Source organism: Physeter macrocephalus, chromosome 2 (assembly GCF_002837175.3).
Source record: "Physeter macrocephalus isolate SW-GA chromosome 2, ASM283717v5, whole genome shotgun sequence".
NCBI classification, from domain to species: Eukaryota; Metazoa; Chordata; class Mammalia; order Artiodactyla; family Physeteridae; genus Physeter; species Physeter macrocephalus.
Window position 1 is genome coordinate 77,598,297 of NC_041215.1, and position 21,381 is coordinate 77,619,677.

Sequence of the window (21,381 nt, forward strand, 5' to 3'; positions counted from 1 at the left end):
GCAGGCTCAGCGGCCATGGCTCACGGGCCCAGCCGCTCCGCGGCATGTGGGATCCTCCCAGACGGGGGCGCGAACCCGGTTCCCCTGCATCGGCAGGCGGACGCGCAACCACTGCGCCACCAGGGAAGCCCAATTAGCTAGTTTTTAAAATGGAAAAATAATAAATACATATGGTAGAAACTTCAAGCAGTACAGAAGCCTCTCCGCCCTTTTATATGGCCCCAAGCCCCCTTCTCAGAGGCAGCCACTGCTAATACTTTCTTTTGATTTATTCCAGAACACAAGTATATGGATATCTCCTTTGAAACATCCTCTGTACCCAAGAACTGTGCACCCCTTCTCTTCTCCCTTTATAATACGTCCTGGAGATAGCCTAACATCAGCACAGGTGGATCCCGGGCATTCATTTAGAATGGCTGCCTGGGGTTCTGGTATGCAGCACACCATAATTATTCAATCAGCCTTCCACTAAAGGATATCGAGGTTGTTTCCGGTCTTTTGCTCTTGCAAACAATTCAGTGAACATTTGTGTGTACGTGTTTGGAGTACATGTGCAACTGTGTACGATAAATTCCTAGAAGTGGAGTTGTCTTGATGAAGAATATTTGCATTTTTAATTTTATATATCTTGCCAATTAAAGGTAGCACCAGGGGCTTCCCTGGTGGCGCAGACACACACACACACACACACACACACACACACACACACACACAAAAAGGTAGCACCAAGTCATACTCTCCTCAGTGACTACTCCCCATCCCCCACTTTGTTAACAATAAGTTTACTGAGCTTTTAAAATACTATTTGCCAACGTGAAAGATTGAAAATTAGCATGTCATTGGGGTTGGGACGCAGTGGTTGAGAATCCGCCTGCCAATGCAGGGGACATGGGTTCGAGCTCTGGTCCGGGAAGATCCCGCTCCTTCGTTGCAGAGCAACAAAGCCTGTGTGCCACAATTAACTGAGCCTGCGCTCTAGAGCTCGTAGGCCACAACTACTGAGCCTGTGTGCTGCAACTACTGAAGTCCGTGCCCCTAGAGCCCGTGCTCCGCAACAAGAGAAGCCACCGCAACGAGAAGCCCGCGCACCACAACGAAGAGTAGCCCCCACTCGCCGCAACTAGAGAAAGCCCGCGTGCAGCGACGAAGACCCAATGCAACCAAAAATAAATAAATAAATAATTTATTTTTAAAAAATAGCATGTCATTGTTTTAATTTGCATTCTTTAAATTTTGAGTGAGGTTTATTCTTTTTCACATGAATAAAGCAATTTGAATTCTATGAGTAGATGGTTCCTCTCCTTTTCCTGCTTCTATTGGATTGTTGGACTCTTTCTTATGGATTGCAAATGCTTTTTATACATTAAAGAAGTTAGACTTTTGGCTCTTACATCTATTCAGTCTTTTGACGTCATTTACCTTTCATAAATTTTCATATTTATAGAGTCAAATTTATCAGTCTTTAACTTTATAGCTGCTGGGTTTTCTGCTTTGTTTAAAAAGACCTTCCTGACCCAAATATTGCATTCACATGTCCCCAGCTTTTAGTCTTTCAATCTCTGCAAAGAGACCCAGGTACATGAAGAGCCTCCTGGGTGCTAAAACAGAAGGGAGGGAATATTAGTTTTTCCATAAGGCAAATATATGAAGTCAAACAAGTAGTTTGCCTTTAAAAAAACATTTTGGGGTTTCCCTGGTGGCGCAGTGATTGAGAGTCCGTCTGCCGATGCAGGGGACACGGGTTCGTGCCCCGGGCTGGGAAGATCCCACATGCCGCGGAGGAGCTGGGCCCGTGAGCCATGGCCGCTGAGCCTGCGCGTCCGGAGCCTGTGCTCCGCAACGGGAGAGGCCACAACAGTGAGAGGCCCGCGTACCGCAAAAAAAAAAAAAAACCAAAACCACATTTTCTACCTGTTTACAAAGATTATGTTCATTGTAGGAAATTTGGAAATGTACAATGATATAAGGAAGAGAAGATAAATCATTGATAATTCTACCACTTCGAGATAAACAACGATATGTATATACATATCATTTATACTGTTTATATTTTGTAACCTACTTTTAAAATTATAGCAATATTCTATGGGAATTTTCTCAGGGTATTAAGTATTCTTCTAAGCATGATTTTTAATTATTGAATTATTTTTTATTATATAAGTAAGATAATGTGTTTAATCCTAGTTTCAGGATGTTAGGGAATTTCTAATTTTTCACTGTTTTGAGCAAAATGTGATAATATGCATTTCCCTCTTTTTCTTTTCTTCTTATTTCGCCAATTCTGTAAGTGTAAAATGTACTGCAAAGAAGGGAGAATATGGATTTAGTTTCAGGATGGAGCCTTCCTGTCCCTAACTACCTTTTTTCGCGTGATCAGTTAATCTCTGGCTATAATGTGCCAGGACCTCTATAGATTCTGTGCCTTCCTTTAATATCCTTTTGGGACGTAGTCATGCTTTCTGCACATAAAGGAAGAAGCAAGTCAACGATCCAGTTCCTTATAGTTTTCATATTTCAGTGCTTGCCTGACAGACTAAAAATTGAAATTTCCATTTTTTAATATATAACATCTCTGAGGCTCAGAGTGAGAAACTATAAGTGGTATCATTTGTGCATCTAGAAAAGATGTCGGAGACCATCTGGTTTAGCCCCTTCATTTACAAGTGAGGAAGTTGAGGCTCAGAGATGTTATGTGAGTCCTGGACTCACTCCTCAGCTGCATGAGGTGATGCAGGTTTTGTATTAGATTTTCTCTTGTCCATTATCTGAATTGTACATTCTTTCTTTAATGAAAATTTTTTTGGTGAACTGGCCTTTAGTGATTGTGATTACAGAATTTCTGAATAGGGCATACTTCTGTAGAATCCTGGCTGTGCTAAATGCTTGGCTTCTCGAGAAATCTCAACTCCACATACAGGCTTCTCACCTTCTCTTTCTGCTCTACCATTTGCACTGAAAAAGTTCCTTTATGAATTTCCTTTCTTGTCTACCATTTTCCTGCTCCAAAGAGTTTGACCAATTTTATACTGCGTTTTTGCCTCGGTTACTCATCAGGCTTTTATTTTGCTTCTCATTGAGAAGGAAAGAAGAACTTATTGTGAACTCCCATTGTTATGACTTTCATTTATACTATAAAATAATGCTTTAGATGAACATTCTGAAAACCTTGAAATCTTTTACCTAATTGACTCGAAGGTAAGTATAGTTAAAAACAATTTACTTGGATTTTAGATGCTTTCACAGTTGTGGAGAATCTTTTTGGACAAGAAATCAGCAAGATTAGTCTGATAAAGCTCAGCTGGCTGAGAATTTGGGGAATTTGAGGTTGGTTTGTTTTGGTCCTTACTGTTCCTGAATTAAGACATCATCAAGACTGCATCTCTCGTTCCCTTCCCTTTGTGGATTATGCAGATAGTTCTCTCCTTCGCTTTTGACATAGAATAAAGGTTTTTTTTTTAATTTTTTTTTTTTTAAAGAAAAGGTCTGGGAAATTGTTTTTTGCTTTGGACTTGGCTTCTGATGAATTGTATGACCTTGGGGGAAATTCCGTATAGAAAGTTCTTTGTACCTCCTTTTCCTGAAGAACAAATAGGATATCCTACCTAACAATGACATTCAGAATATTAGAATATAGACAATAATTTTGGATCTTGAATGTGGCTGATAGTCCCAATCATGGAGTGGGTTGTTAAACCTCCAGTGAAGAAGTGGAGATGTTAATTAGTTAGGACCCTTTAGGTTGCAAGGGAGAAAACCAACAAAATCCAGCTCAAGCCACAAGGATAAATTTATTGATTCTTACAAATGGGAAGGCCAAGGGGGTAATCGTGACTTCAAATGTAACTGAATCCAGAAATTGAGGTGATGCCATCAGCTCTGTCCTTCACTCTCACTTTTTCAACTCTGTTTACCTCTGCCTGGGTTTATTCAAGCCTTCATGGTCTTAAGCTCAAGATCCTAGAGTAAGAGAGGCAACATTTCTCTTCTAGTGCCTACATGTCAAATCTTAGGGAAGATTCTGATTGGTCCAGTTTAAGACATTTGCCTATCACTGGACAAATAATTGTGGCTAGGAGAATGGGGTACTGTGATGGGCAAGCCAGGGTTGTGAGCCCATCTCTTTGAGGGGGGGGTGTGGGGATTGTGGCACCATGACAGACAACCCTCCCAGGATCCCATGGAGTCAGGTGAGGGTAATTCTGCTGTTCCAGACAAAGAGCAAAGGGATGCTAAGCAGGCCAAACCAACACTAGAAAAGCCTTTGCATGAAGTGTGAGTGTATTAGCTATAGATTTGTTCAGTGTTTAGACATTTTTATATCTCTCTCTGAAAATACACCTTGTACATACACTCACATTTAATTTGATTTCACTATAAAGCTTAAGCTCCACTGAACAGAAGCAGCACCATAGTAAGCCTGGCAAAGCTGTGGTATTAATACAGAAATGTGTATCAGGCTAGAGAGGTACAAGTAAGAAGATAATTTTTCTTACCTTCAGTTAGCATAGAGACATCATATTTATAATAGTTTTTCTTGGCCTCTTATCATATCATTTAGAGAAGGCTTTCAAACTTTTAAAAATTATATAAACAGCCAAAAGGATATAAAAGTGAAGCTCCCTCTCTCTCTCCTACTTCCAGATATAGAATAGTTTATTTTATAATATTACAGAAACTTTCCATGTACTTGCAAGAATATATGTATTTTTTAACATTTTATATAAACACATGGAATGATTCTATACGTCTGCACTGCAGCTTGCATTCTCCACTTAGTGCCCTATCCTGGACATCTTCCTTTGTTGATATAGACAAAGCTTCATTTTCTTTAACAATTGCACAATTTTCCATAGTATGGATGTGTAACTCATCCCCTCATTACAGGATTTTAAGGTGCTTTACAAAGTATTTCTCTTTGGTCTCTTCTGCCTGCAGGAAACCTGGTCTGGCTGGAGGGCCTGTAGCTTGGAGCTGGGTGGTAGATGCAGCAGAAGCAGTGATGCCATCAGGGATTTCCCAGAGGGAGCAAGATTCCTCCAGAGCTGAGTTAGAGCTAGAATCTGGTCCTATTACTGCCCCACCTACTGCCCTCCCTGTGGTTGGACAGTAAGGAGGCCCATTTGTTGAGTGGATTGGCAGGTGTTTGAGAAAATTGCAAGGGTGTAATGACTTCCTCTCTAGCTTGTAGCCACACACAAGGGGACCGTACTAATTTCACAGGATTACTGGGTAGCTTGTCTTCTCCAGCCTCCTGAGTGGGCTCCTTTGTCTACTTGCAAATGTCAGCACACATTCCTGGTTATGATTGATCACAGGAAATTAATTTACATCTGGTTTGGAAATGCTCGTATCAGATGTGATTCCCCCAGTGTCTGTTTCTTGCCACTGAGTCACCAAGACTGTCCTAAAAGGCAGTCTGGGTTGGAGGGACTGTGACCGGCATAGGTTGAGAGGACAGCTCTGAGGCAAATGAGCAAAGGAGCCGTCCTCAACTCACTTTTCTGACTAAGAAAAGGCCTTTGGTCCTTCTTGTCTCCAACCTCTGCCTCCCGGTGTTCCTCCCCCGTTCCCCTTCCTGCTCACCTCCTTCAGCATCCATGTCAAAGGAAAGGCTTCCTTTCATTCACAAAGGCCCTAGCTCCTGGAGTCTCCTGGTCAGATGAATGGCTACAGAGTTGCAGTGACCTTGGAACTACAATTTTAAGACCAGAAGGTGTCTCGTTCTTCTCTTTTTCTCTCAGACATCTCTCTCTGCCTTTCATTGCCCTCCCATATGGCTTTGCCTATTGAAACTCTTATACTTCTAGACTCACCTCTGATGCCACTATGAAGGTGTCTCTGGTCATCCCAGTGGGAAGGGTCCCTCACCTTTGCCGCATGGGCCAACTGCCCATTGTCTGTCTCCCTCACTGGACCCCTGACATTCCTGGAGGCCTTGTTTTGGAGGTGCTGGGATAGGTAAGCTTTGTCTCTTCCATACCAGACTGTCCCACTTTCCCCCTCAAGGCTCAGAAGGCACTGCATTCTTAGCAACTAGCATGATGCCTGGCACATAGTAGGTACTCAATACATCTGTTGAAAATATGAATCTGTCTGATTCAGGATCTGCTGCAAAGACTTGGACTTAGTTTTTTTTTTTTTTTTGCGATACGCGGGCCTCTCACTGTTGTGGCCTGTCGCGTTGCGGAGCACAGGCTCCGGACGCGCAGGCTCAGCGGCCATGGCTCACGGGCCTAGCCGCTCCGCGGCATGTGGGATCTTCCCGGACCGGGGCACGAATCCGTGTCCCCTGCATCGTCAGGCGGACTCTCAACCACTGCGCCACCAGAGAGGCCCCCTGGACTTAGTTTTACAATTAAATCACTGGCATCTTTTTTTGGGTCCCTCTATTTGTTCCCTTTGTTGATGTTTGAGTTCTGGTGATGCTTTAACATTTTAAAAATATACATTTATATTTTAAAATGGAAACTCCCTGCTTCCCCTCTTTAGTCCCCTAGCAGACCTTAAAACTGTTGGATCCTAGGGGAAGTAACTGCATGGGGACAGGTTGTATGTAAGTCTAAGTTGTTTTGTAAATTCTAAAGTCAGAGGAAAACGAGAAAAAATAAATGTAAAAAGACCCCAGGAAATAGCATCTTGCCATGCAAGGGGTTGGGCACACTTTGCATCTTGCTATGATATATTTTTGCACCCTGGAAACCCTCCTGAGCATCTCTCCAACATGAGGAACCTGCAAGGACAAGGACAATGGCACTACCTCCCTAGGGTGGCCGCAGCACAAAGATCTCAGAGGCTCACGTGGGTGCTGGTTTGGGGCACAGGATTGTGCTCTGAAAAGAGGTTCTGTTTGTTTTATTTCTTGACACAGATGTAAATGGCAATCCTTGAGGCCTTTGCTAAGCAGACATTTACTCCTTAGGTTTTCTGTTTTGGGACACCACCTCCTTCTCCTCCCTGGATGATGGCAGTTCTGCCTAAAATATGCCACAAAAGCCATCTTTGGCTTTTTATTGCCTTATGAAGACAGTTCAGTCTCTTAGTGTGCATTTTCAAGGCCCCACAAGGCCACCTCTAGTTCTGACATATAGTTAGGATGGTAAGTCTCGAAGCTACAGAAGAATCCATTTCCAATTTTTAAGTGGAAAAGATCAGCATTTCTCCTGTTTTCAAAGACTTCTAGCAAAATTTCTGTGATTTCTATTTGATGACCAATTTTCACTTATGAGTGATCTCTTAGAGAAATTCTGATTGAGTTTACCTTCTTCATTTCCCTTAGGAAGCCTGTCATGTGGTTTAGGGATTTTTCTTTTATTTATTCTTTTCAGACCTTATACGTAGTTAAAAATTTTTTCCTCTGAATAAATTGTGTGCTTGTTGGGCTACACCCTGCAGGCCTGCGAACCTTGTAATTGCCCAGCTGTGAGACCGAAGAAAGAGCCCCCCCCCCGGAGACAGTGACAGAGGCATCAGTGGTTTGTTGGATAGGGGATCTTACACGTCTGAAGCAAAGTACTGAAGCAACACCCCACTGTGTGCAGCAGACATCAGGCAGGACATGGCAGCAGTCTTTACTACTGGCGGGGGGATGGAGGCTACCACTAATAGAGGGAATTGACATCAGGTTGGCTCATTGGTTACCAGGGCATGTAGACAATTACTGATGAAGCCCTATAATTAAGAGGATTGGCTAGCCATATGAGTAAGGTGCAGGTGAAGCAGGGACTAGTCAAGCAGGGGATGTACGGAGTGTAAGAGAACAGCCATCTTGAGTGGCCTGACTATACAAGGCTCACTGAAGAAGATTAGAAAAACACAAAAAAGTGTAAAGTAAATAAAAGTAGTCCTAATTTTATCTGCAAGATAATCTTGCAGCTCTGGGAAGTGTTCTTCTATCGTTTTTTGAGGGGTTCCTTTCTTAGATTCTCTCTCTTCTGGATGTATCCTTCATGCCTCTCTTATCCTTTTCATTTCTGGGAGAATTTCTCTATTCCACCCGTCAGCTTTCTAAGTCTGCCTTCTGCTGTGTCCATTCTGCTGTTCAGCTCATCTACTGGGTTTTTAAAGACTGTTTTTTGGGGGGAGGTGGGGCAGTTAGTTCTCTTGTAACTGATGCGTCTGTCACAGGAAGGGTTTTCTTCAAATATTTGGTGGTTTGTGATTGTGTATTGTGTATCTGGGCCATTGAGAGGCCCAGGTGTTGTGTCTGAGAATGTGCTGTCCTCTGGTGGTAGGGCAGGAGCAGGACGTGGGGCTGGGCAGGGTGACTCACTAAAGTCTTCTCGCCAAAACACTTGCACTCCTCCTGGGTGAGGCCAACTACTAGAAGCACCGCCTTGATTCTCTGGCACAAAACATGCCCCTTGGGCTTGCTGCTCCTACAAGTTTGGGGTGTGTGTGTGTGTGTGTGTGTGTAACCACCTGCTTGGCTGCTCCTCCAGTTTTTTTTTTGGCTGAACTCCGCGGTATGTGGGATCTTAGTTCTCCGACCAGGGATGGAACCTGCACCCCCTGCATTGGAAGGACGGAGTCTTAACCACTGGACCGCCAGGGAAGTCCCTGCTCCTCCAGTTCTGATGGTGGCCCAGAACCCCTCATCCACACAGGCCCCCAATATCTTCTCCCTCTAATTTAGGGTCTCCTGGAGCCATCGTCACCACGGTCCCCTCGTGTCTGTTTTAGGTTCATGAATCTGATTCCATCTGTCCTTTGTCTTTCAGGGAGGGCTCATTATTACTGGCCCCCGGAGGCTGCCTTTCTTTGCTTACCATCAATTTTCTAATTCATTTATTTAAAATTATTTTCTGCCATTTCTAATGATTTGGAGAGGGAGGGGTAGGCTGGAACACATCAGCTTTCTTTATCCAATCTTCTCAGGTGATATTTTTCAAAGTCATTTGAGGTTTTCTTGTGGACTAAGAATTCAGTATTGATAATCACAGGAGGAAATAGCTTAATATTTGCCTCCCAGTATCTTAATAGGTGTTAGGAATTAAAAATCTAAATACAGGGAAAGCATGTTATGAGGCCATCCACTTGACTAAAATCCAAACTTTCTTTATCCATAGTTAAGGGCCGCTTGCTCAGAAACTGCCCTCCTGACTCTTGGCAACCTTGTTGCTGGAGAACTTCTGTGGCCTAACTGGAGACAGCACCTCCTTGGCTGAGGACACTGTTTTAAAGCTTTGCAACTTTAGGGAGCGGTATGGGTGGGGTCACGTTCCAGCTGCACCCCATAACATTTCCCACGTACTGGCTGTGTTGACAGCTGCTGCTGTCTGCGTTTCACTGTCCTGGCCCACGAAGGCAGAAGAACTGCTTGCGTTGAAAAAGCATTGACTCATCCAGCAGCCTCTGGCTGTGGTTTACTCACATTTATAGCCCTCTGGGGCTGGCATTTCTGTGAATTCTGTCAAGTTCATTCCTGTTCCTCAGGCTCACCCCTTTACAAGTGCTTGCTTGCCCTGCATGCCTAAAATGACAGAAGGACATCAGCTCCACATGATAACTTGCCAGTGACTTTTTTCTAGAATTTTCCTGCACTAGTGTGATATCATATTTATGTTTGTGCAACATACTAATAAAGGTACTTTGTTCTTCTCTAAAACCTTTCCCCTGAAGAATCTTTGAACATCTAAGGACAGTCGTTTTGTAATCCTCATAATTTTTCAGTCTGAGGTAAATGTTCCTTTGTTCATTTTTTTAGGCAATGAATATGACTTTGAAGATAGCACAGTGGGCTTTTAATTTTACCACAAAACAAAAAAATTCTGTATCCTAGGCCTGTGTAGAAATGTGGCATTTCATACTTATTAGGGGTGTAGATATATGTACAGGCATTTTTTTACTTAGTGATATTTTAGGAAAGTTGATTACAGACGGTCACAAAACTTATTCTATTTCACCAAGATTTTTTGATATGAAATTAGAGATTTTTCAATAGGGATAAATTCTAACAGAAACTGTCTAAATATTTTTAGGCAGGACGAAGGAGAGAATTTAGCTCTTTGGTGTCTGGAATGGTAGTTCTTAACTGTGTCTGCACAAGAATCACTTGGAAGCTTTTAAAAAATACGGGTGCTTGAAGTTTAGAGACTGGAAGCAGACCAGTGGTGCCTGGGGCTGGGGTGAGAACAGGGTCTGACTATAAACTGGCACTGGGGAGCTTTTTGGGGTGAAGAGAAGGTTCCACACCAGACTGTAGTGATGGTTGTATATATATATAAATATATACACAACTGTATATATTTACTAAAAAAAAATCACTGAACTTATAGTGGGTGAATTTTATGGTATGTAAATTGTACCTCCATAAAGTTCTTTAAAAAAGCCTGCCTGGGCATCACTTTATGCTAATAAAATCAGAATTTCCAGAAGTAGGACTCTGGCACTGGCATTTTTAAAAAGCTCGCCAACTGATTTTAATGTCCAGCCAGGGCAAAGAACCACTGGCCTAACCATTGTTTGTCTTGGTTGGATAATCCTGCCCTAAGGCCAAGAACCTTCCAAACAATATTACTTAGTAATGAGATTTGTTTTTTTTGCTTATCCCTTAAAGTAATTAAAGGCTCATAAGATTCAGATATAAAGATGGATGATGCATCTGGATTACAATAAAATGGTTTTGATTTAGGTGGCAATGCTATGTTGGAAATACAGAAGAATGACTGGATGAATTATTGCTATTTTAGGGGAAACCCCAGCCTTTGCATGTCTGGTGATTCTCTATGTGCCGAGTCAGTGCCTGGATAAGGGTAAGGTGAGTAAGGCACTCACCTTGGGTGAAAAATTTAAGGGACCCCAAAAAACTCAGTAGTCAAGGTAAATACTATTTTAATGCAATTTGAAAAATAAAAATTAATGCAGAAGTCCATGGTGAACAAAATATCGAAATTTTAAAGAAAGATAGGATTCTCCTAGTCTCCCCGATGAGACTTGGCTCTCTGTCCCTTCCTTTTGAGAGTCAGGACCCCATCCAGCCAGTTCCATAAGAAGGGGGTCCTGATGACTCTCTGTGCCTGAGACAGGGGGACTCACATCCAGTCCTGGCTGCTGCTGTTGCACCTGCTGGGTGCACAGATGCTGGATGAGAAGGAAGCCAGCTTTTTGGGGACCCATGGGTCCCTGAGTGTGCTGAACTGACCCTAAATGGAGTGATGAGGAATAACTCCTAACTCTCCCTTTTTCTCCCCTTGGGCACAGCAGAGCAGGAGTGGCCTTGAAGGTTATGCTGTTATCCACATTCTGTAGGTCTCTGATTCTCTGCTTGATCTCCAAATCTGAAGCTAGAAAATGAGTCTCTAATTTGATAAATTCATGATCTCATCCAGGGATGGATCCAGGTTTTGTGGAGTCTGAAGCTTTACCATTTTGAAGGGCCTTCTTTAAGAAAAAGAAGAAAAATTTGAAAATAAAAAATTAAATTTAGAGTTTTGGAAAGAGCACCTTGCAAGGGAAGAGCATTTAAGCTTCATCAACTGCATGGTAAAATTGTCTCCAATCTCAATTTAATATTCTATTTTCCTTATACCGTTGCAAGACTTCTCTCTGTAATTTATTAGCTCACAATGCCCACAGACTGTAGGACTATGTCTCAAGTCTTATCTTCCAATTTTATACTTTCAAAAGCCCCAGAATATTTTTTGTGAGGTAGTGAAATGATTAAGAGAATTAATTCTAGTGTTAAACTGGATGATTTTGTATCCTGGTTCTGCCAAACTAGTTGTATGACTTGGGCAAGTTAATTAGTCTTTTTGCTTTTATTTCCTGCTCTATTCTTACCTCATAGGATTTTACTGGGGCAGGACTAAATGAGATATTGCATGTGTAGGACTTAGCACGATGCCTGACACATAAAAGGCACTCAATAAATGTTATTTAGTGCATCAGCTAAGATTCTTGATTCTAAGCGGTAGAAACTTACTCTGGCTACCTTAAATGGAAAAAGAACTTATTGGAAAGATGTTGGCCAGTTCACAGAATTGACACAAGAGTTTAGAAAAGCAGATGCTGTCAATAGACAGGAACTAAGGGAGGCCAGGCAGCAGAAATCATCTGATCAGGAAATTCTGTACCTGTTGCTGGACCCAGGTACCACTGCTGGATTCTGCCACTGTTGCAATCCTAATCTCCTCATCCCTTCTTCCTGACATCTCTTTCTTAAGATTCAAAATCACTGGTGATCTTGTCTAATGGGCTGACTGAGGTCCAGGTTAGGGAGAGGAGGGTCTATACAGTTTAGCTTCTATAATGGAAGTTGGGGCCTCTTACATTGGAGGATTTCACCCAAATAGGAAGAGGATTTGGATGTTGGGGAACAAAAAACTCCCAAACTAACACTGTTGTTTCTGTTGTGATTCCTTTGGTGTATTCTTTAATATCTAGTAGATCTGAGCTGCAGTATGTTATCCTGCCTGTAGGTGTCACCCTTTAACACTTGAGTATGTATATACCTTAACCTCTAACTTCAACCACTCAAAAGCAATCTGCAGAAGTAATTTGTGTACAGAACAGTGGTATTTTTCCACTATAGTCAAACTGTGATGGTAATCTATCAGGTCACAGAAAATGGATTAAGTTCTCTTAAATGAAAGTTTGCTGTCCATAACTTTATGTTAATTCTTTGGTACTTGTTGCTATTTATCTAACAGTAAATATGAACATCTAATAAATTAAATTTAATGAAAAAATACAAAACCAGCTTATTAGGCGTGGTTTACTAATTTTTTTCATGATATGCTTTCACGATAGTAATATTATATTGCCTGTATGTAAAATACCATTATTTTCTGCAAGAATTATTTTCCTAGAATATGATAGAATTAGATGGAGACATGGCATTCCCCAAAGGGCAGGCATGGATTGGTGCTGTTCCAAGAGCACTGCCAGCGCATACGTTCCCCAGGGCCAGGTACTCCATCTTTTATTTATCAATGCATACTTAGCACAGTTCTTGACACAGGTAGTTCTTAAATAAACAGAGGAAGGAAGGAATGAGCATCACAGATTGTAGGGGCAGTACTGCCTGGACCTGTTTGAGAATCACTGCCATAGTCTGAAAAGTCCTTCGTTTTGCAGTTTGACTTAAGTCCTACTCTATGGGTGTGGTTTTCTCCATTCATTTGCTATTTTTTCATATCTTTAACCAAAATACACTAACTACTTACTACACAGTAGCTCTGTGCCAGGTGCAGCTATGAAGATTTGCCAGCAGAGTGTCCTGCCCTCATGGATTTCATGTTTGTGTCTAGAGACAGACACACAAAGAGAGCTATAAAACAATGAGGTCAGCCCAATGATAGAAATATGCACACAGGCAATTCAGAAGAAGGATGCCTCCCCTAGCCTGGGAGGGTCAGGGATGGTCTCCTGGAGCATGGAAGTCTGAACTGAATCTTAAAGTTCTTTAAGGAATCTAATTTGTGCTTTTGGATATACTAAACATCACTATCGGGTGAAGAATTTAGCACAGTGCCTGGAACACAGTAGATGCTCAGTAATAGATAGTTGTGGAATAGTTAATTGGTTTAGGAATACTTGTACTGTCAGGCTGGTGTGATCTATAGCATGCTGCTAAATATAGGCTTAATTTTCTAGTATCCATAAATTGAATACATGCATTTAATCCCCACATTAGCTGGTTAGTTCACACATAGAAAAAGCCTCTGTTTCAGGGTCATAAATTGAACCTCAAAGCCCACTTGATCCCAGGAAGCATGAGGAGCATGACAGTGGCTCACTTCAGATCCATCTTCATTACTGGGGAAAGTGAGGAAAGCTGTGTCCCATGGCATATGAGCGTCAAAGGACAGCGTACATGTCCCTGTGTCCGGTAGGTTCGCTTCCAACTGGGCATCCATCTGGAAGATGTTCTTTATTTTGAAGACAGAAAACCTACCAATAGCTGTGCAAGGAAAGCTGATGAGAAAGTTTATTAATTAGATTAAGATTACATTTCTATTCCTTGCAGTAAATACTTCCACTCATCCCTCATGAGCCCCCAAAAGAAATCTTTTTTTTTTTTTCGTGTGAAGTTGACTTCTTAGAATGTGTTTCCAAAAGAAATCTTCATTCAAATTGACTGGTGTTTGGAAGTGTATTTGCCTTGCTGCCATACTGTTCAAGTTTCAGCAACTTATTTCACAAAGGGAAAGGGTTTGTCTTAAAATTTTTCTTTTGAAATAGAAATGTAACTTTAAGTTTTATAACATTTCTATCTGGTTCTCTGCTTTGCTTATCTAAAACACTGTAGAACCTTGATTCAGGTCACATTTCGGTTTGGTTTAACTTATAAGTAATAACTGGGAGATGGGACTGGAGGTGGCTTGGGTCAGGTGAGGTTATAAAGAAAGGATGTAAGAGGTAAGATGTAAGAAAAGGTGTACAATTCAGCCAGGGTTGGTATATGACTAAGACACTTGCATTTTGTGAAGACAGTCATGGGTCCTCCCCCTGTGTAACCAAGGGGTCAGCTTTCCTCTACTACTTCTTCTTCTTCTTCTTTTTTTCTTTTTTTGGCCACATGTTATGTGGGATCTCAGTTCCCTGACCAGGGGAGTAAACCCAGGCCATGCAGTGAAAGCCCAGAATCCTAATCACTAGCCACCAGGGAACTCCCAGCTTTCCTCTACTTCTTGAGCATTACATCTTACGTCTGATTTTTGAAAATTTTGAGTAGAAAACTTCTTGGCTTATGCAGTAAACAGTAAAGATCCACCTGCATATATAGATTTTGCTGCTTTAATTAAATTACAACCCAATTAATCTGATACATGTTCAGTGATTAAAAAAATGATTTTGTATTCCACTGGAGACAGCACTTCCCATAAATGAAGATATTTTTAAATAGCCAAATTAACATTTTAGATGTTATTTTCTCCTGTTTATCTAGGACTTGTAATATCTCTACTGCCCATCTTTTCTGTGATACTCTGTACCTTTAATGAAAAGCTGTTCACACTCATTCTCATACATCTTAATACAAAGGCCCCAGGTCTCTTATTCGAAGCTGAAGCTCCGGTCTCCTGCCCAAATCCCATTCCCCAGAATTGATGTGCCTTGGGACTCCCGTCTGTATTTCTAGTATAACTTCTCAAACTTGAAGGTCGAGCAGTTGCTTCTGGTCCCCATACCAACCAAAATCCTGGTTCCTCCTGTGAGCTGAGAATCCATCCATTGTTTTTTTTTCTTTCTTTCTTTTTAAATCTGGCTCTGGGATGGTTCTCATTTGTTTGACAAAGAGGGATAAACAGCTCTTGCCTTAAATAAGTTCAAAGATTAGTGAGAGAGAGAGAGAGAGAAAGAGAGAGAGAGGAACCCTTAGAATTCAGGGTTATGAGTATATGATGGGGAAGTTCACAGAGTATGATGGAGCACAAGGCGGGGGGCACTAACAGACCCCAGGGAGGTGAGGAGAGTCTCCCACAGGAGGTGATGTCTCAGCTGAGTCTTGGAGAATAAATGAGAATAAGCCAGACAAAGAAGGATGGGAAAGGTATTCCAGGTGCAAAGGCACATGCAAAGGCAGGAGTTGATGGAGAGCATGGCAGGTTCAAGGGACCACAGTGGTACAGTGCAGATGGCTGACACAGGGTTTAAGGAGAGAATGGTCAGAAATGAGGCTGAGGCCTCGTCCTAGAGGACTTCTTTGTCATTGTGAGGAGTCAGGACTTTGTACTACGGAAAGCCATTGAAGAAGTTTAGGCAAGGGAGTGACATGGTCAGATTTGGTTTTAGAAAGATCATTGTGGACAGGCTAGAGAATGGTTAGGATGCGATCAATGTCTGAAGCAAAATAACAGCAGAGGAAACAGAGAAGAGGAGAGATTCTGGAGATGTTATGCAGATAAAATTAATAGGACAGTGCATCTTGTTGGATATAGGCCACGAGGGAGAGAAGAGGCACGTTTCCAGCTTGGGTGATAGGGTAGACTTCTGAATTTAGGAGGAGAAGGAAAGGTTTTTGGGGAAAGATGCTGAGGTCCATTTGGGATATGTGGGCATGAAATGTTTGTGGGAACGTATCTGGAGGTGCCCAGCAAGAAGTGGGACCTTTGAGTAGGGACCATGGGGAGGTCTGGGCTGGATGGGCTCACTCAGGGAGGAAGTGGGCGTGAAAAGGGAAGGAGGCAAAACCTCTGGAACTACTAGGTCCTCTCTCGCCATCACCACAAAGATCTAAAGGGGACTCTGGGGCCTCCCTTGCTAATATTGGTCTGCTCTGGTGTCCCTGCCTTTGGTTCCTCCTGGCCTTTGACATGCTCATAGGGGTGAAGTTCCAGAATGTGGGAAAGGGAAATCCACTTGTGATTCCTTAGCCTGGCCATTCCCTCTATCTGGAAAGCTCCTTACTCATATACCCCTGTAGCTCGCTCCCTCAATTCAAGCTTTTGCTCAAAAGTTAGGTTTTCACTGAGGCTGAGGTTAAAAGGGGTTAGAAAGCCATGCGGTTGTCAGGAGCCGTAAGTGACTTTGTTTATACAGTAGCTTGCAAATCACTTGGCTCTTCTGGCCCCAATTAATGTACTTTTTTGGCATATGAAGTATTTTTGCAGATAGAGTTGTCTGAGAGGACTTGTTGGTTAGGGAATTCTGTGAGTTCTATCCATCTGTTTCATCATAACTCAAGGGGTAAAAGTCTAGCTACCATGTAATAGCCATGCACTCAGCTGGCAGCTGCTTGGGTCATCATAACAACCCCTCCCCCCCGAGCTTCCCACCTCGGTAAACATGTGCCAGGGGGTTGGGGCTTGGAGGTTAATGGATGAGGGCAGGGTGGCCTTGTAACCCTGCCCTGAAAGTAAGCGCTGGTCCATTTTCACAGTGAAGTATTTCTACTCCAGAATAGAAGATGGCTCTCTGCTATCTCCCTTTCCACACCAGTAGGTAGGATTTAGATTGTTGAAGACAGGTTGGAATTCTGACTTACAGCCAGATATGCTTATCCACTACAGACCCTCTCCCTGTTCCCTAATTTGGAGCTTCATGGGGGTTTGTCTTTGTAGTTTTATGTACCAGGTGACATCTTGTATGGGGATGGATTAGTAAAGCAGGAGAAATTATACCTTTCACAGTATTCACTGCAGGAATGCCTCCTTAAGATATAGCCACCTGGAAATATTCAGGGACCCCCTTTCATCATTATTTCTTTAGCTAATTCTCCTTCCGGGGCAACACCCGCCTGCCTCATTTACAGATATCAGGGGCATCTCTGTTTACAGTTACCTCCCACACTACCTTACAGAGGCAGGGACGGTCTCATCTACTGTCTGTTTTCTCCAGTAGATACATAGGAGAAGTACCATGAGTTATCATGGCACTTTCCCTTCTGTGGAGTTCATGAAGGGGTTGGAAGACTGATCCTAGAACACCAAGAGGGATTTTGGTTAGAAGGAGGGATGCATTCTCAGTCAGGTTGTTAATCCTGAGGCAGCTGTGGACTTCTTTTTCTCTAGGCCTTGATCTTCTCACTAGTTAGGAATGTGTACTCCCATCTGAAAGCTAGAAGAAGGCTTGAAGGACCTCCTCATGGAGGCTGCTCCCCTGTGTCTCTTGTTTGTTTTTGTTTTTTAACTTGAGGGAGCCAATGTTGAACAAAGGCTGAGAGAGCAGAAGAATCTATTTATAGAGCTTATATTGTGAAAAACAGAGTCAGGAAAAGAGCAGATTTTCTCTTCTGGGTTGGCAGTTTTCAAGGCTATACATTGTGAAATAGCCTAGAGAGGGAAGTGGACTTGGTCTGATTCATATCTGACCCCTCTTTCCGTGTTCATAAAAGATGGTGAGCCCAGGGTCAGGGCTAAGTATGACTTTTGACTTGATGGCTCAATTGTCAAATATTTTGTGCAGGTTGCAAGGCGTGCCTGGTGCAGTGCTCAAAGTTTCCTGACCCTCCCAATTCCATTCCCTGCTCTTGCTAAACAGTCTCAGAGAAAACACTGGAGTATGAAAATAATAAAACAGAGGAAGGCACACACTGCTGAGCAGTGAAATATTAAGAGTGGACTGAGTCATAAACTAATACCATTTAGAGAGTTTTTTTTCTTTTAGTATTCCCAGAGTAAACTATTTTTTTCTTTACGAACCTTTGGAGATTATTCTAGCCCTTATCAATTTTTCTAATGAATTTCTATTAGCTCTTGCTTAAAATCTTAAATTTGTGTTTATATTAGAAAACTAAATGTTTGCCGTGAAATATTAAACCAGAGAATAAGGAGCAAAAGCCTGTACTTTGTCATCCATTCTCTCTCCTGGGGCCGTGCTGTCAGATGGAATATTACCCAATGAACTGCCCCACAGGAAGGGCCTAATCAGTGGTGTGGGATGAGTTCAGAGTGGTTTGAAATCATCTGAGCCTGGGGTAGTCTGAGCAGGGGCAGGAGGGATTTGAGCTGGGCCTTAGGGGGCAAGATTTGGTTGGGAAGAAGTAAATGGGGGAAGGCCTTTGCAGAAAAGGGAATGTCATAAGCAAAAGCATGGAGGTGGAAAAACACAAGGTTGATTGAGGCAATGATGGGTGGCTGACAATGGTGGAAGATGAGCCTGGAAAAGGAAATTGGTTCAGGCAGAGGGTCTCAAAGGCCAGGAATTTGGTCCTCAGCACCCTGGCAGTCACAGCTAATTAGAGGTTTCTCAATAGGGGACTGCCTCTGTGGTGCTCAGTCATTCATGTTGGGTAGATAGTCTTCCCTGCCTGTACACATATTTTATTCTTTTCCTCAAGAGATGGAGTCTACCCCACTTCCCCTTAAATCTGGGCTGGCCTTAGTGACTTGCTTAACCAATAGAATGTTGTAGAAATGACATTCTGGGACTTCTAAGCCTAGGTCATAAGAAGTCTTGCAGCTTCCTCCTGGGTCTCTTTGAATATTCAATCTTGGGATGCTCCCTATATCTGGAGAAAAGTAATTTGAAAAGATACATGCACCCCAATGTTCACACCAGCACTATTTACGATAGCCAAGACATGGAAGCAACCTAAATGTCTATTGACAGATGAGTGGATAAAGAAGTTGTGGTATGGACTGGAGGGGTGCGCCTTCAAGATGGCAGAGGAGTAAGACGTGGAGATCACCGTCCTTCCCACAAATACATCAAAATTACATCTACATGTGGAACAACTCCTACAGAACACCTACGGAATGCTGGCAGAAGACCTCAGACTTCCCAAAAGGCAAGAAACTCCCCACGTACCTGGGTAGGGCAAAAGAAAAAAGGAAAAACAGAGACAAAAGAATAGGGACGGCACCTGCATTTTGGGGAGGGAGTTGTGAAGGAGGAATAGTTTCCACACACTAGGAAGCCCCTTCACTGGTGGGGATGGGGGGTGTGGGGGGAAGCTTCGGAGCCATGGAGGAGAGCACAGCAACAGGGGTGCAGAGGGCAAAATGGAGAGATTCCCGCACAGAGGATCGGTGCCGACCAGCACTCAGCAGCCCGAGAGGCTTGTCTGCTCACCTGCTGGGACGGGTTGGGGCTGGGAGCTGAGGCTCGGGCTTCAGAGGTCAGGCCCCAAGGAGAGGACTGGGTTTGGCTGCGTGAACACAGGCTGAAGGGGCTAGTGCACCACGGCTAGCCGGAGGGAGTCTGGGAAAAAGTCTGGACCTGCCTAAGAGGCAAGAGACCATTGTTTCAAGGGTGCATGAGGAGAGGGGATTCAGAGCACCGCCTAAACAAGCTCGAGACGGGTGTGAGCCGCGGCTATCAGCACGGACCCCAGAGACGGGCATGAAACGCTAAGGCTGCTGCTGCAGTCACCAAGAATCCTGTGTGCAAGCCCAGGTCACTGTCCACACCTCCCCTCCAGGGAGCCTGTGCAGCCCGCCACTGCCAGGGTTCCGGGATCCAGGGACAACTTCCCCGGGAGAACGCACCAGGAGCTGTGCGAACAAAGAAGAGAAAGGGAAATTTCTCCCAGCAGCCTCAGGAGCAGCGGATTAAATCTCCACAATCAACTTGATGTACCCTACATCTGTGGAATACCTAACAGACAACGAATCATGCCAAAACTGAGGCAGTGGACTTTGGGGACAACTGTAGACTTGGGGTTTGCTTTATGCATCTAATTTGTTTCTGGTTTTATGTTTATCTTATTTTAGTATTTAGAGCTTATTATCATTGGTAGATTTGTTTATTGATTTGGTTGCTCTCTTTTTAAATTATATATATATATATATTTTTTTTTTCCTTTTTCTCTTTTTACGAGTGTGTATGTGTATGCTTCTTTGTGTGATTTTGTCTGTATAGCTTTGCTTTTGCCATTTGTCCTAGGGTTCTGACTGTCCCTTTTCTTTTTTTTTTTTAAGTATAGTTTTTAGCACTTGTTATCATTGGTGGATTTGTTTTTTGGTTTGGTTGCTCTCTTCTTTCTTTCTCTCTTTCTTTTTTTTATTACTTTTTAATTTTTTTAAATATTTTTTTTCTATTTTAATAACTTTATTTTATTTTTTTCTTTCTTTCTTTCTTTATTTTATTTTTTCTTTCTTTCTTTCTTTTTTTTCTCCCTTTTCTTCTGACCTGTGTGGCTGACAGGGTCTTGGTGCTCTGACCAGGTGTCAGGCCTGAGCCTCTGAGGTGGGAGAGCCGAGTTCAGGACATTGATCCACCAGAGACCTCCCGGCCCCATGTAATATCAAATGGCGAAAGCTCTCCCAGAGATCTCCATCTCAATGCTAAGACCCTGCTCCACTCAATGTCCAGCAAGCTACAGTGCGGGACACCCTGTGCCAAACAACTAGCAAGACAGGAACACAACCCCACCTATTAGCAGAGAGGCTGCCTTAAATCATAATAAGTTCACACACCCCCCGAGAAAACACCACTGGATGTGGTCCTGTCCACACATATTTTATTCTTTTCCTCAAGAGATGGAGTCTACCCCACTTTCCCTTAAATCTGGGCTGGCCTTAGTGACTTGCTTAACCAATAGAATGTTGTAGAAATGACATTCTGGGACTTCTAAGCCTAGGTCATAAGAAGTCTTGCAGCTTCCTCCTGGGTCTCTTTGAATATTCAATCTTGGGATGCTCCCTATATCTGGAGAAAAGTAATTTGAAAAGATACATGCACCCCAATGTTCACACCAGCACTATTTACGATAGCCAAGACATGGAAGCAACCTAAATGTCCATTGACAGATGAGTGGATAAAGAAGTTGTGGTATGGACTGGAGGGGTGCGCCTTCAAGATGGCAGAGGAGTAAGACGTGGAGATCACCGTCCTTCCCACAAATACATCAAAATTACATCTACATGTGGAACAACTCCTACAGAACACCTACGGAATGCTGGCAGAAGACCTCAGACTTCCCAAAAGGCAAGAAACTCCCCACGTACCTGGGTAGGGCAAAAGAAAAAAGGAAAAACAGAGACAAAAGAATAGGGACGG

General features: G+C 42.9%; 1 long non-coding RNA gene across 2 annotated transcripts in view; it reads left to right on the forward strand.

Moving 5' to 3' along the window:
* LOC129392563 (uncharacterized) overlaps positions 1 to 21,381 on the forward strand; it is a 149,632-nt gene that overhangs the window by 35,497 nt on the left and 92,754 nt on the right. Inside the window, exon 3 of one of the 2 annotated variants that reach the window (XR_008618686.1) lies at positions 20,527 to 20,829. The exons of the other annotated variant lie outside the window; for it this stretch is intronic. This is a non-coding gene — a long non-coding RNA (uncharacterized lncRNA). Of the gene's footprint in view, positions 1 to 20,526; positions 20,830 to 21,381 lie in introns of those variants that run through there. 2 annotated transcript variants of the gene reach the window in all.